Here is a 12459-nt window from a genome sequence, read left to right on the forward strand (position 1 = left end):
TACGCTAATCGACGCCAGTGGAAATTTAATTTGACATGGTGTGTGTGTATGTATGGGTGCGTGTGTGTTTTTTTCTCTCTTTTGTTTGTTTTGTCGTGATTTTAACCCCTTCACTTCAACCGTCTACACAGGTGCGTGTGGGTGTGTTTTAATGCTTTAACTTCCACGTACGCACTGACTTTCCGATGTCGCACACACACGCACACTTTTTGGCAGCACGTTTTGCGGCAACACGTTCCTGCGATCTCCAGCGACAACTCGCTAGGAGGTCGTCCCGTTTCCCGTCTTGCTCGAGTGCGTTGCAGTGAAGTAGCAGCTTTCCACGGCCATTACTCGTCGCTGGCGGCAGAGTTACAGGTACCGTGTGGGGCCGGTCCGCCCACCGTCTGCCTCGAGCAGAAAAGTGTGCATTACTGCTACGATGAGCTGCTAACCTGAGGGAGTGGGAGAGAAAGAAGAACAAGTTAGCAACATTAATTAATTATTCACAGTTGAGGCGCGACATCCGCTCGCAACTACACATTTGGAGGAAAGCACGGAAGCCGCCGTTCCTGCTCACAAATTCGGCCAAGCTGGAGCGGAGCTGGAGCGCAACAACTTAGCACTTGTTTGGCCGTGTTGTTTGCTTCGTAGTTAAACACTTAGCGCTTGTAATTGCATTGCTCGCCGGAGAGCGAAAGCGTACCCAACAATCTGCCAACAAGCCCCCTCCTGCTGGGCGGGTAATGCAGTGAATGTAGGCAGAGTAGGCTTATGTACACGCAGGAAGCAGAGGTTCGAGCTCCCGTTTGAGTACCCAACACTACAGCCTTAACTCCGGAAAGTGCAAAACTTTGTCCGCCGCCCTAGATGCTGCCCTGCGCTTTGCAGCGGAATTATTCTCACGAGGTAATTCGCTCGGAATTAACGAAGGATTTCTACGAATCATTGCTGTACGAATCTGCCTCTACCTGCCTGCCCCCGCCAAACGCTCGGACCCTGGGCTCTTCAGGCCTTTATAAGGGGGGAAGGGTTGCGCGAAAATATGGTTTGCACGCTCCGTGATATAATTATTCATCCGAGGGATTGCAGAATTTGGCTCTACTCTACCCCGAAACCCGAAGCCGGGCTAACAAAGTTTGCATCTGGTTTTGAACATCAACTTCATCCTGCTCTCGGACGGCTGGGTTCGTCGCGGGTGCATCGGCCACACACTGTGCCAAACCCAACATTAACCCAATACAGCAGCACCCCCTCGGGGTGCTAATAGAATCAGCTTCCGACAGCCATCATCCTCCTACGCCGCCGACCCTCGCACACACACACCCAAGGGCAAGGGCACTAACGGAGGAAGAGAAGTTTTGGGGCTGCCGGAGTGGTGCCGAAACTTTTTCGACAGGCCCGAAAAACGACGATCAATAAAACTGCCATGCGACGAGGACGACGACTTTGCCCACAAACAACGCGCCCGAAACCTTCGAGTGTGTGTGTGTGTGTGGCCCAGAACCAAACCGACCGGAGCACTGGAGAGCCGCGATAATCTCGTGCCAGCCGGCGCCCACACACTCTCTTTCGGGGTGGATTTCGTTTTCCCGGTTTCGGGGAAGCATTTCGAATCGAATCAAATTTATCGATTCGTGGAAGCCCGTAGAACTCCCACCACACAGTGCAAGGGCTCGGTTAGTCTCGTGTTAGTGTGTGTGTGTGCGGTTTTGGCAGAATGCAAAGCGGCCGACCTGCAGGACGTTTATTGACTCACAGTGTGTTTTGGGGAAAGGAAATTCGGCGAAGCTGGAAAAACAGAGTACAGCTTGTAACCCCTTTAATAAGCCAGGCACAGAACCGTGGCCAGCGGGTCTTTTTTTGTTTCGAGCGAAAGGTCCAGCGATTGGACCACAGGATTAGGAGCTGTTTGATTCGATGGCAGTACACAAAGCACACGCACAGCAACAGTTTAGAAGCCACGGAACCGTAAGCCTCAACTGGAAAGCATATCATTCGATTGAAAGTTAAACTGATTAGAGCCTGCAGCCTGTAGCCTTTTCACGGGTCCAATAAACTTAACCCCTCCGATGGGTTGGCCGGCTCCTTGTACTGCGTGTGCAATTTAAATAATCTTTGTAGCATACATTTCTCGGAAGGAATAGCTTTCTACAATTTGTCTGTCTTTTACTCTCTCTCTCTCTCTTTGGATGTTACATTTTCCCAGAAACGGTTCCAGCCAGTGGCAGGAGTTAATCGATTTCTGCCGCCCGAGCGACCCGCGTACCACCTAGGCCAGCAGTTTAGGCCTGCACGAATTGGCAAAAAGAATTTAAAATGAGAAGCGCCAGAACCAGAATGGGATGAAAGCCGAAGAGGGGGGAAAAAACCTTACACAAACACACACACGCATGCAAATCATCATCATCCGCTGCTGCCGACCCGGGAGCGTGAAGGGAAGCGGAATAATTACGGTGAACTTGTCTTGAACACGTAAAAGCACTATAACTCGACAGGATGACACTTGTAGTAATGAGCTGGGGCTGGGTTTTGGTATGATTTGTTTGAAGGCTGCATGGCACTTTTCTTGCGCTCGCTTTCCGCTTACTACACCAGCCGGCAAGCTAAGAGAGAGTGAGTGCTGCGGTTCAGCAGACGTGTTTGTTCTGCCTCCCCGTTTTGCCGAACCCGCCGCACCGAACCGAATTCCCCAGCCGACCTTCACCAGTGACACCACCAGTCACCAGGGTGTGTGACGCTAAGAGGTCGGGTGGCAAACGAACAAAAACCAACAAAAAAAAACAGCACGCTGCTTGCTCCCATCTCAGCCTTACTGAGCCCATCCCATGGCCACGACTGCTGAGTGCCCGGCGGCAATGAGGTAAGCAGCACCCTGGACAAGCAGCGCCTCTGGTGGGAGGGCCCTCTGGTGGCAAGGAGGAGCGAAAATGAATGGCATAAAAAAGCAAGAAAGAAAACAACGAAGCATAACAAACGGAAAAGCACTTCTAGCTGCACTTTTGAAGCATCCAGGCGTCGCGCGTGTGTGTGTGTGCGAAAGGACACGCCATAGCTGTCCGTTCATCCGCGTAATCCTTGTTCGGGCTTAGCGAACCAATTCATTGCCGGAGGCGGCGGCGGTGGAGGCGGCAGCCGCAGCATTGGGGAAGCTCACCTCGCGTGCCGTACTTTTTCGTAAACGTGTGTGGACGGCGGACCGGTGCCACTACACCCGCCGGCGAGAGCTGTCAACCGGTAGGAGTCAACCGCAAGTGTCGAGAGCGAGCGTGCGAACATGGTTTAAAAAGGAAGCAAACGCAAACAACAACAACAACAACAACAGTGAGGAAGAAGAAAAAAAAGAACGATGCAAAAGCTTAAGCTCTACTGGGCAAGCGACCGCGACGACGCTGGTCGGTTGGGACTCGACTCGATGGGTCCGTCCCGCTCGAGGATTCCCCCAGGGGGGGATGCTTGTGCGACGCTTGCCACCTTCAAAACCGCACATATCAACATAGCACACATCCTTGGGGCGTTTTTTTTTCTCCGTGAGAGAGGCGAGAGGAGAGTAAGGACTATGCCAACTAGATCCACAATCGTCCAACTTGTCGGTGGTGACTTTTCAATGTGTGAAAGCCACTTGAACGATTGCAGTAGAGTGAGCTGTCGCTTGTTTTCCTAGTGTGTGTGTGTGTGTGTGTTTGTGTGTGTGTGTGTGTGTGTGTGCGCACTCTCTTCTCGGAGCGCTCGCATGCACACGCGGGTCCTTCTGGTTCTGAAGTGTCAGCGCGTTTTGACGTTTCGTTGCGCAGCGCCACTAATGAAAGCGATCGCTCCACGGAGAAAAAGGGGCGACAGCAGAGCGTGTATTCTTGGTGGTCGACAGTAGACAGGTTACTTCTGCTCTCTCCCACCTTTTTTTTTTTGTAAATTGCTGCGCTGAATCGCTACTGGATAAACAGTTCAAAGTCAACGAGCAATCAAACGGCAAGGAGGTGGAGATGGTTTATTACTTCTCTCGCGCGATGCAGCAACCGCCCCCACGGCACATGACATCATGCGCCGTAAAGGCGGAAGCCATCAATAAATGTGAAGCTGTAAAACAAAACCCACCCATCAAAATGGATCACCACGGATGTTCCCTTCACGTTCCGACCGAGCCGCGCACCGTGCAGCAGAATTCGTTCGTAAATGGTAAAGCACACTATTGCTATTGCAAATTTCCTTTCCGCATTATGTCCATTTCCGACCCTCGACTCCACCTCAGCCAGCCAGCGCAAGTGCAAAAGGAGCGTAACCTTGCGATGCGCACCCCCCCCCCCCTCCCCTTTTCGCACGGGAAGTGCATTCTTGCGGTACGTCAACAGGTTCCGGTGAGCGGGTGGCGAATGAAATGGCGAAATTTTTTACGACCCTTTGCTACGTGGCACGCTACGCCGAGCTGCAACGCGGAAACCAAGCTGCAACGGCTGTCACTTTCATTGCCCGGCTGCCCCGGCTGGCGGCATCCACCCGCAAACGAGCGCCTGCCACTGGGTTCGCTGCCAATTTGTCGTTTGTTTGTGGTGCGGGATAGCGGTGCGGCATGGATGAAGTTTTCCTTCGAGAAGTTTTGGACTGAAAATGGTCTTCTGTACCGGCGGGATGGTAGGTTATACTGTGCGGTTTCCTGGGGGAAGGGGTTCGAATTTTATTTGATTCCATCTTGTGCTGTCATTTTTTTATTTGCATTTTGAAACAGCTATAGCAATTTCTGGTAATAATTCTTTATCTAATAGCAAGTATCAAATTCAGCGTTTGTTAAGGTGTCATCCATAAATAACGAAACAAAAAAGATATTCCCTCCAGCTTTCAGTGTATCAAAATGTATCGCAAGAATCGCTCTCCCTCTCCCTCTCCCAAGTGCACTTTATTGCTCTGAAATTTATTCCTTCTTTTGTAGTTTAGAATTGGATTTAAATTGATTTTTGTTTTATTGATTGCATGGTTTTGAAAATGAGTGTTCCCAAATTCTAGTTCCATTTCACAATTAACCATTATAACGAACGTAAGAGTATTAGTAGTAGAGGCCCGTTGGTAACTAAACAAACGCTAAACGTATTATTATGACAGCAACTGTCATCTGAGACTGTCCTCCGCGCCATCTGTTGGCAAAATAGGCTCGAGATAGCTTTATAATCGTTATTGTTTGGTACAAAGAAAATTCTACCCCAGCAAAAACAATAGCATCAGCCTATCGCTAAAGGTTTTCCACGCGGCTTTGCATCCCGCCCCAAAAACTCGCAAACAAACTCGCGACACACAGTGAAGGGTTAGAGCTCGAAACAAAAGCTCCCGGGCGTTCTCCCTCCATTTCCATTTGCTAACAAAGCCGTGTCGCCCGGCCCCGGTCCTGTCGACTACATTCCGACAATTTGCCGCAGAAACAAACAAACAAACAACTGGCAAGGAAATAAGGGTGGAAACAAGTGACAAGACTAATGAGCTCACTCGTTGAAGTTTTCATCCAGCGTGTGCTCCTCAGCCGGTTGGCCAGTCATCGTCGGTTACAAACCCCCCGGGGGCGAATTGGGCGGTGCAATTTACACGCACAGCTACAACGCTGCCTCCCCCCTCCTGTGGAGGTCCTCCACCCGGTGTACAGCGATTTGTTCGTACCACGCTGGTAACCCATTCGGCTGCTCCCAAACAAGGAAACCAATGAATTGCGACTGTGGTGGCGCTAACGGGGTGGAGCGCATGCAATACGTACTGTACCCGCGGCACACACCCACTTACACGCGCCACTGTCACTGTGTCTCCGCCGTAGAAATGAAACACACGACGGAATGGCAAACATTGCCCTCGAAAGGCACATCCTTTGGAAAAATCGGCCAACAAAAGGCAGAAATGAAAGAAACAAAATCCGCTCCACGCTTCCCCGGGTTTACCCTCTCATCATTGCCACCAATGCCCGCCAATGCTTCCGGATGCCGGATGTCATTTAATGGTCGGTAAGTCCTTCCAAACTTTCGCCCCCTCTCCAAAGTCACTTCAACCGCTGCGACGGCACGGCTGGTATGGCACACCCCGCGCAGCAAATCGCTCCCGGCGGCATTCGGCGCGAATGCATGAAAATGAGTTATTTCTTATTGGGAAAAGCAGGTGTGCCTGTATGTATATGTATGTGTGTGTGTGTGTGTGTGTGTCTAATGCGATACCGACCGTGGCTCCAACACGAACGGCGCGTCGAGGAGTGGCGATAATGAGCGTGGGAAGGAAGGCACATACCATCCAAACTCTCTGCCATGCCTTGCCGCCTTTGACGTGAGTTTCGTTTTCCCGCGAGGGGGTTTTTCGCCGGTCGTCGACGTCTGGAATGTGGGTGGGTTGGGTGGACAAATGTAGAAGTTGAAGCGCAAAGCGACCGGGCGCACACGGCATAATATGCTAAGATAAACAACAACATGTGTACGAAAGTTGGAAGAATGTGTTGCTTTCTTCTCCCGTGCGCTCAATTGAAGGGGAAAGTCGCACACGTACAAACACACAGACACGCTGATATATGCACACACACACCCACACGCTGTGCACCCACACACTCGCGACAGACTTGTAATTGTCACCGTGACTGGAGAACCGGCAGTCTGGCAGCTTTTGATGGGAGTGGGGGGGGGGATTGAGATGATGGAAAAGTAATAGCAACAACAAAAAAACAAACGATGGGAAAAAGCTCCCTTTCCGCCAGTTGGGAAAACTTTCCAATCCGATATTTTTGAGATGAAGCAAATTGGATTTGCTTGCGTTAGGGATGATGATGATGATGATGAAGCAGCTGCAGAAGGCAACAGATGGCACTGCGTGTGGTAAGGTTGTTTCTTGTTTTTTTTTGCGTTATTGCTTACTGTCGATGATGTTTGAGTACGGAATCGAAATGGTTGGCGGCGGAAGGATGGTGTGCTGTCAAAATTTTAATTTTTCGATTTCGATGTTTGCACCACCTATTAACCTGCTCTCTATCTGGAATGAAAGACACAACGCAAAGCGCCCTGTTCGTGGAAAAATGTTGTGCGAAAACTCAATTCTGCTCGTGCATTTTCCATCTAACTCCATTACAGCAGAGTGAAACAGTGAACGAGTTATTACTTCTAGTGATTTGTGTTGATATTACATTACGGACACAAAGCAAACTTTGTATGGTTTGACCTTTAAAATGAGTCAATTGCAATCTCGCTCGCCAGCAGTTTGGAGGAAAAAATAAATTGTCACAGGAAAAGCGTTCGTTACACAACGAGCCTGCTAACGAACGTTCCGCTTTGTTTGATCGAAAACTCCTTTATACGTAGAATTGAATGCACGGATAAGGGTTAAGCGGTAACTCACGACTCACGAAACAGCTTGAAAGTGATACAATAGTACCCGCCCAGTCCGTAAAACCGCTTGCCGTGGCTTCCGTCTGTATTAATCTCTGGATGGAGAAGGAATCATGGCAAGGAATTTAATAATTCCATAATGGGCGTTAGGTGTACTGATCTTCTTAAAGCGTCAAACATCCACACACAGCACCACCCACAGCATCCACAGGACATCTTTGGCTGCACAACTGGCAGCGGACGTCAAATGTGATTATGAGATGCCGGCGCATGGCTTACGTACGCTTGAAAATAATCACACAAATGAAAACGGGAATCCTTTACTCGGTGTTGAATAAATTATTATTGCCCTTCCAGTTCCAGGGTTTGTCCAGTGTTTCACCTTTCCACCTTTACTGCTAGTACGCTAGTACCGTACGGAGTTGCTGCTGTTTCTGAGATGCCTAGATGCGCCATTAAAAGCATCATCAACATCATCATCATCATCATCAAACCAGAGTAGCAGCAGTTTTCCGCTACTGTACACACACACACACACACACACTCACTCTAGCACACGTGGTGGGGAACGCCCGGCCAAAGGTGCTGCCATTTGCCACTTTGCCAAGCTGCCAGCGTCTACGGGTGGGCCGATTTGCGACCCTGTCGGTCGTGAAAATACTTAAAAGCTCTCGTTCACTCACCGTCGCTTCAAAGTGAGGTTAAATTTTCGGATGGAACTGTTCTCCCCCGTTTTCCCTCCATCGAAGGACGTAAGGGTAGCGGTTAGAAAAACGGAATAAATGCACCTACCCGCCACGACCCACAAATGGCCGTAAGAGGGCGGACGAATCGTAATCCAATTATAAGCAGCAAAGTGCCACCATACACACACACACACACACGTACAAGACGATCAGATGTGGATGGTCGTGTCGTGTTGTAAGCGAAGCTTTCGCTGCTTTCCCTTAACACAGACGAGTAGTCCTCACAGGCGCACACCTTTTTTTCTGTGCGCATTCTTCCGCTCCTATCTTGCGTATGCATAGACTTTTCTACATTCAGCGTGGTGTTGGTTTTTACTTTGCTATCGTTGTTATGTTCTTCGTGTTTCTTGTTTGCTCTTTTTCATTGAACTTTCCCGTTTTTTTTTGGGCTGGCGCGCACGCCAACCGAACCGGAATATATTAGTCGCGCACGTGCACGAGGTACGCAACTGGGTAGGCATTTTCACTGCGAGACAGCAGCACACGGGCAAGCGGTTGCCATAGCAGCTTGCCGGCTTGGCATCCTCGCACGCTTTCACGGTCGAGCGAAAGGTGAAAAAGGCCCGGTTTTGTGCTACCATTCCTTTGTCCCCTTCCCCTTCCCGATCCACCCTTCCCTGGTGGATGCTGGTTGGCGAGCTTCGACTCTCGTTTGCAAAATGACATTATAAACACGGTCAAACCTGACGGTCTATTTCACCTCGCTCGCCTGTCCCCTTGCCACACCACCTGCCCACCGGTACCCACGGCAACGCGGCAGCCAGCACAACCCACGCAAAAATCAACCGTGCCATCCATCTCCCGTGGTAACCTACGGTCGGGTAGCCCTTTTAGCAGGTTCTCCGGCACAACCTTCAACCTTCAAGCAGTCATATCATGCTCATCCGGTATGGCACCGCGAAACAGGTCCCACCTCCCGTCCTGTGCAGTGCTTGGTGTGACTACAGTGACAGTTGTTTTTTTTTTCGTTTGTTTTCTTCTTGTTCCTCCACTTCCATTTACTTACATTTTCCGCTAGACCGAGCCCCGTGCGCCATGGCTCCCTCATCCCAGAGGATGACGGACGGATCGTGACGGATCGGATGTCGGAAGTGTATCCACAGTGGCTGCTTCCAGGAAGTACAACCTTTACTCCAAACCCGGGGCTGCCTACCTGTGCACACCTGACAGGCCTGCCCGTTTCCCAAAGCAGAAGTACGCAATGAACGCACAAACAGTCCTTATGTGTATCCAGCCCTAATGGGATGTGTTGCATGGGCGCTGGGAGTGGGGTCACATTAGTGACATTTAAATCAAAAACACGCACAGCCCGGCGGCGTCGTCCGTGCGATCCAGTGCGGTACGTGCGGTGGCAAATCAGTGGCACCTTTGATTCGATTAGCCTTGGCAGTGCTCGAGTGTATTAAAGCACCACCGTGCTGTGCCGAACTTTTGGGGGTAGGGGAGGAGTTGGGGATGAATTTCAGGGAGGGGGAAGAAAGAAAACACAACCACTAATCAAATCGCTGCTCTAAGTATTTTTTTCCGGCCATTTGCCCACCACCCACACCAGGACTAGGCTTTCTGCTCCAAATTGGGTTTTCGATAACTCTGCGGGTATGTGTGTGGCTTTGTGTTTGTGTGTGTGTGTGTTTTTTATGGTTATTAGGTGAAAGCTGGTTTTTCATGCACACAAGCTTCCAGCGCCCAGCTTTAGCACGTGTTCCAATTTCTCACGATTGTATCGATTTAGCAATTGAGTCCGCTTCTGCCCGGAGTTCAATGTGTGAAATGTGTGACTTTTTGGAACACACACACACATGCACACATGTACAGAACAGAAGATTTCCCACATGATGGCCTTGCAGCGTCCCTCCCCGAGCGTGAGATGGATCGTTCCGAGAGCAGGTTCGCAAGGTCGCAGCTGGATTTTATTTTCCCTACCGACCAATAAATCAGTACTTCATACACCGCTTGCCGAGAAGAGAGAAGGAGAGAGAGAGAGGGAGAGAGAGCAGGACAGAGCTGGAGAACGGGGAGGGGTGGTGGTGTCAGATAAAGCGCAGCTGATGCCAGGCTGATGTTGCCCAAGGCGGTGGTGGGCGATGACGATGCTGATGGTGCTACTGATTTTGCCAATGTCGATGGTACCCTTCAGGGGGACCAAATCAAAGCCTCTAGAAGGGGGGGGAGGGTTTGAGGAGAACGAAAGCACAAATCTCTTTTCGATGCTCCCCACCCCCCTGGGGGCAAGTATTGGTGTGCTGTTGGTTGAAAGATTTGTTCTGATTCGTGCCGTTTCCGGCAGTTTAGTTGGGGATTTTCTTTTTTATTGGGACTCCATTTTGGAGTTAGTTTTCTCTGTGTGTATGTGTGTGTGTGGGATGTTGTACGTGAGTGTGCTAATTCTCGTACCGTATCAACGAGGCTACAACGCAATTGACTTTTGATTTCCCGCAACCGTTCCGAGGGAGGAGGGAGGGAACAAAAAGCCACACGCAACAGACATCCATGCACACGAGAAGCGACAAAGAAGCGTCCCTTCGACTGTCTAATGCCCAAAGACACTCAGAGACCAATGCAAAAAGGTCACCTAAGAATGGGCCTCTATAGACGGAGCGCCTGCCACCTTGCCGGCGGTGGAGGAGATTTCGGAATTGTAAGAGGATTAGAAATTAAAAATATATCATTTCTACAGCCTCTCTGTCACACCGTGGCACAAAGCATTCAGGGCACACAGGGTGGATGGATAAAATCATGGCATTAGCTTTTGGTTGGGTTTTTTTTTTGGGGGGCAAAACGATTCATATAAGTGGAACAGACAGCTTGCCCATCGCCCATCGCTGTGTGCGGTGCGTGTGCGCGGGCAGGTGAACACGCAGTAGGCGCTTTCCTTTCATTCCTTTTCCCAGCGCCCGGAAGCAACTTGTCCAGCCCGGGGAGGAAAGGCGTGTGCGTAGGGGTAGAAAATTTCATCATAACTGACGGAAACACGCCAAATACACTTTTAAACACACACAGAACGGCACAAAGAGAAGCAAGCGAAATGAATGTACTTTGAAAATGTATCTCTTTCGCTCCCGCACGTTCCAGCCGTTCCAGCTCACAGCGGTGACCCGTTGAAAGCTTTTCCCGGCCGGTGGCATACTAATAATGCTGACGCTACCTGTGTGTGTCTGTCACCGGAAGGATCGTCTCATACCCTGCCCCTGTCCAGCCCTGTGCCGAACGGCAACTACCAGAAACATCGGTGGAAAATTCCTTTCACAAGAACAGAAAGAAAAGCAAACGTCGACAAAATTCGCTTGGCTTGGTTCGGGGAGCCTGTGTACTTCGCGCTTCGTCTCGCGCCGGTCTGCAAGTGTAAGGCAGCAGCTTAAGGGACAGATCGGCTTCTCCTCTAGGAAAAATGTCCACCGAGGCAGTCCTGCTGTGCGCCCGCTTCGGCGAAGAAAGTCACTCGGCAGGTTTTGTGCTGTGGTTTTTCAGAGGAAAGATTTAACCGTCCGAAATAGGGAAGATAAGGACGTACTGAAAGGAAGAAGCAAGGCGCATTTGGTGTCCGATAACTTCTTCGCCTTTGTACACGCAGCGATATCCCTCGTGGTGGTGTCCCTCGCAGCAACAACAGCAACAAAAACCAGGCAAGAATCCACTGAGTCACCGATCAGGCTGTTCTAAAGCGTGCTCCGTACACACAACAACATAATCTGAGCATGAAAGGTTGCCTCTGTGTGTGTGTGTGTGTGCGGAAAATCTGCCAGTAATGAAAAGCTTCCGCAAACAAAACCCAAGCGAAGAGGCAACGAAGGGGGCGGGAGGCGCAATTCGGCGAATTAAAGAGTAACAAAGGGAAAAAAGGTGAAACGAAATGGAAAAATGATAAGCGAAGGGTGGCGGTTATTGCACTTCCGCCCCTTCCCAATAAACACCAACCAACCAGCAAGCTGTGTGCTGATGATTCAATCGACGAGGCTGACTTCCCGGTGGTGCTGGTGGTGGTTGGGTAAAATTGGTTTTCCCCAACCTTTTGCTCATCCAAATCTGATCGCGGAACAGATAAGAAGCCAGCCCGCACCCGCTCACAGATCTCACCTCGCCCAAACCACCTACCGCGGGGTGAAAGTTTTGCTGCAAACTGAGATCTTTTATTCAACGTAAACGCTGTGGTAGGTTGGCAGTAGCGGGGTGTGCTACATCCCCCCTCCCCCATCCGGTTGTCCGCTCAAGTGCCGGTGATTATGTAAGAAAAGTGTCTTTAAACAGCAACATTTCACAACTTTCACTCGGATGGGACGAAGGAGACATGGTGAGGCAAAGGAAGGGTGTGCCACAGACAAACACAGCCACAAACACCCACACACACACACACACAGACACACAAAACTCGCTCGATATAATTGAAATAATCTTGGCCCGGC

General features: G+C 50.3%; 1 long non-coding RNA gene across 1 annotated transcript in view; it reads right to left on the reverse strand.

Annotated features, from left to right (window-relative positions):
* Positions 1–73: 73 nt before the first annotated feature.
* Positions 74–12459, reverse strand: part of LOC120904727 — a 32144-nt gene continuing 19758 nt past the window's right edge. The window contains exon 3 of the long non-coding RNA XR_005739818.1: positions 74–434. This is a non-coding gene — a long non-coding RNA (uncharacterized LOC120904727). The remainder of the gene's footprint in view (positions 435–12459) is intronic.

This window comes from Anopheles arabiensis, chromosome 2 (assembly GCF_016920715.1).
Source record: "Anopheles arabiensis isolate DONGOLA chromosome 2, AaraD3, whole genome shotgun sequence".
In the NCBI taxonomy this organism is placed as follows: Eukaryota; Metazoa; Arthropoda; class Insecta; order Diptera; family Culicidae; genus Anopheles; species Anopheles arabiensis.